This window comes from Astyanax mexicanus, chromosome 23 (genome assembly GCF_023375975.1).
Source record: "Astyanax mexicanus isolate ESR-SI-001 chromosome 23, AstMex3_surface, whole genome shotgun sequence".
NCBI lineage: Eukaryota > Metazoa > Chordata > Actinopteri > Characiformes > Acestrorhamphidae > Astyanax > Astyanax mexicanus.
Window position 1 is genome coordinate 7,701,316 of NC_064430.1, and position 3,685 is coordinate 7,705,000.

The 3,685-nt window shown below is 36.4% G+C and overlaps 1 protein-coding gene across 1 annotated transcript in view; it reads right to left on the bottom strand.

The window, feature by feature from the left end:
• Positions 1-2,446: 2,446 nt before the first annotated feature.
• kcna4 (potassium voltage-gated channel, shaker-related subfamily, member 4) overlaps positions 2,447-3,685 on the bottom strand; it is a 92,651-nt gene continuing 91,412 nt past the window's right edge. The window contains exon 3 of the mRNA XM_022667061.2: positions 2,447-3,685. This exon is cut by the window's right edge and continues 4,181 nt beyond it. The gene's annotated coding sequence lies outside the window, so the exon portion shown is untranslated.

Below are 3,685 nucleotides of genomic sequence, written 5' to 3' on the forward strand. Positions count from 1 at the left end.
GCACCAAAATGAACTTTTACGGCCAAAAACAAATCTTAATAAAATGCAACACTGGGCTGAAGGTTGAATACCGAACTCCAAACACAGTTTCCACACATTTTCATTAAATTTGGCATTTTTTTAAATGCATTGCATAGCCTTGCATAGTATTTAGTGAACATCTTAACTTCCCAGCACATAAACCAACAATGCCAAATACATTTACCTTAGTGGTGCTAGTCTTATCATGAATTTACCTCAGTAGTGCTAGTCTAATCATGAATTTACCTTAGTAGTGTTAGCCTATCTTTGAATTTACCTCAGTAGTGTTAGCCTAATCGTGAATTTACCTCAGTAGTGCTAGTCTAATCATGAATTTACCTTAGTAGTGTTAGTTTAATTTTGAAATTACCTTAGCAGTGCTAGTCTAATCATGAATTTACCTCAAAAGTGCTAGTCTAATCATGAATTTACCTTAGTAGTGTTAGTCTAATCGAGAATTTATCTCAGTAGTGCTGGTCTAATCGTGTATTCATCTCATTAGTGTCAGTCTAATCGAGAACTTACCACAGTAGTGCTAGTCTAATTGTGAATTCATCTTATTAGTGTTAGCCAAATCATAAATTTACCTCATAGTGCTGTTCTAATCATAAATTTACCTTAGTAGTGTTAGCCTAATCATGAATTTACCTCAATAGTGCTAGTCTAATCATGAATTTACCTAAGCAGTGTTAGTCTAATCGAGGATTTACCTTAGTAGCTTTAGCCTAATCATTAATTTACCTTAATTTTGTTATTCTAATCATGACCTCATTAGTGTTAGCCTAATCATAAATTTACCTCAGTAGTCTTAGCCTAATCATGAATCTACCTCAGTAGTGTTAGTTTAATCATGAATTTACCTCAGTATTATTAGCCTAATCATGAATATACCTTAGTAGTGTTAGTCTAATCATAAATTTGCCTCAGTAGTACCAGTCTAATCATGAATGTATCGTATTAGTGTTAGCCTAATCATGAATTTACCTCATCAGTGTTAGTCTAATCAAGAATTTACCTCAAAGTATTAGGCTAATCTTAAATTTACCGCAAGGGTGTTAGTTTAATTGTGAATTTACCTCAGTAGTGTTAACCTAATCATGAATTTACCTCAATAGTGCTAGTTTAATAGTGAATTTACCTTTGCAGTGTTAGTCTAATCATGAATTTACCTTAGTAGTGTCTTAGTAGAATCTAATCATGAATTTACCTCAATAGTGCTAGCCTAATCATGAATTTACCTTAGTGTTGCGAGTCTAATGGTATTTCCATCTTATTAGTGTTAGCCTAATGATAAAGTTATCTTATAGGGCTATTCTAATTGTGAATTTACCTCAGCAGTGTTAGCCTAATCATGAATTTACCTTTGTAGGGTTGTTCTAATCATGAATGGATGTTAAATGGCATCATGAAAAGAGCATTTTGGTCAGCTCCTCTTTTTTTGAAGCGCATTCCAGGATTTCCGATTGAATTTCCAAAGTGTAATAAAGGTCAGAAAAGTGCTGAATGTTTGGAATGAGTGGTAAATCTCTGTGTTTTGGAGGTACTGTGTGTTGTGTCATCTACACAAGCTCCTACAGGACTTTTTCAGTTGCTTTACTTCTGTTTTTGTTTACTGGATGAAATCATAGAGCAGAAGCAACAGACCCATACATCCACCAATCATCTGAATGAGGGAAGCTGGATCTGAAGAAAGCGGTAATGCATTAAACCTGCGGAGAACGCCACCAGCATTGATTCTCCCGTTCTCCTCGTTCCTCGATTGACTCTTCTTCCGGCCGAGTGTCCGTGGTAAAGCAGACCCACTCTTTTATTTAGTGGTTTGATGGAAATTCTTGGCTCTTGACTGTGTTGGATGTATGATGAGAGTCATGCGCATTGCATCGTGGGTCGGTAAGGAACTTTTGTCGCCGGCCTGGTGTAAAAACTGTCCGGGTCCACTGTGGCATGAGCTGGCCCAGGTGTTGGAAGGGAGCCCAGAGCAACGTGCCGTGGTGACATCATTATATCTTGCTAGCACGTATTTACAGGTTTGTGTCACATGGGGCTCTACGACATGTGACATGACACGTTGCCCTGCGTCCAGTTCCATCCAGCACCCATCCACCATCACGTTTTTCCATCGGGGAGATGGAAAGTTCTGCTGGACCTCCTTTTTCTTAGAGAGCATGATCAGCTGGTCATCAAAAAGAAGACGAGACAAAACACACAAACCAGGACGAAAAGGGGGGGTAAAGCAATAAAATGAGAATGAAAGAGACCGGAAATTCTCAAGAATGTTTGAGACGATTTGTATTGATGGGAGTTAAGAAAGATGGATGGATCACAGAGTCCAAAAAAACAAAACAAAAAAAAAAAAAGAAATGAAGGCAACATGGAGGGGGTAACATTAGGGGCTGGAGATGCTTAACAGTCAAAAAAGTAGAACTTCCCAAAGTGACTTAGCGTGTGATTTATCGTAATAGGACACCTCAAAATAGACATCTGCTTCATGTACATGTGTTTCGGTTAATGTGCATCTACCCTCGCTTGGTCTACGGCCACGTTCACACTGCAGGTAAAAGTGGCCCAAATCCGATTTCCTCACCAAATTCAATGTTTAATTCAGGCTGTTCACATTTCTAACTTCTAAGGAGTTCACGCTCCTAAACTAAATTCGACGTGCTCAAGAGCAATGCTTCACGTGAAGTTTCGGTTTCATCTTCTCCAGCATTCCAGGAGCTATCAGGGAGTTCCAAATTGAAGCGGAATTCTGTTTAAATAGTGTTTAATTTAATTTGGATTTCAATACCTCATATTGAAGTGGCTCAAATCAATATTGAAAGAGTCAGATTCACTGTGTTTTTTGTTGTTCAGAATTTTTTTTTATCATTGATGTAAAAGTCACATAAATTCAGATTTATCTGTTTTTAGAATAAGTCACATTGCAGTGAATCAGATTTATGTATTAGATTTCAATACCACATATGAAGTGGCTCAAATTGAAGTGGACATTTTTTTTTTGCTGTGTACATTTTTTATCGTACTTCCTGACTTAAAAATGTTTAGATTGAATCACATTGGGGCAAAAATCAAATATTTTCAGATTTTAATTCCACATATTGAAAATGTCAAGAGACCGTGTCTCTCTTTTTTTCCTTGTGAGAAATCGCATGAATTTGATTTATCTGTTCAGACTGATTCACTATGACACAAATCAGATTATATTTTTTGGATGTCAATGCCATATATTGTGGCATAAAAAATATAATTGAAAATTTCCAATTCAACGTATTGCATGTTGTTTGTTGCACTTTTTTTATTTCTCCTTATTTGTCTTATAAGTCTGACTGTTTCAAAATGTACTGGACGCATATCAGATTTCAAACCTTATTTTTATATTGCCCAAATCGAAATTGAAAATGTGTTTGTCACTCAGACTTTTTTTTTTCTTATTGACATAAAAGTCTTATAAAGTCCAATCTGGATTGTCAGACTGTGTTGCTTTGCCACAAATCAGATTGTATGCATCAGCGTTCAACACCACATATTAAAGTGATTTGAATTTGTGATCGGATTTGTGCCACATTTTTGTCACACCAGCTGTGTAAACATAGCCTATGTGTCTCCAAGGGATGAGAAAATATAAAAAAAAGAAAAGAAACAGAGAGAGAAAGTAAGGTAAAGA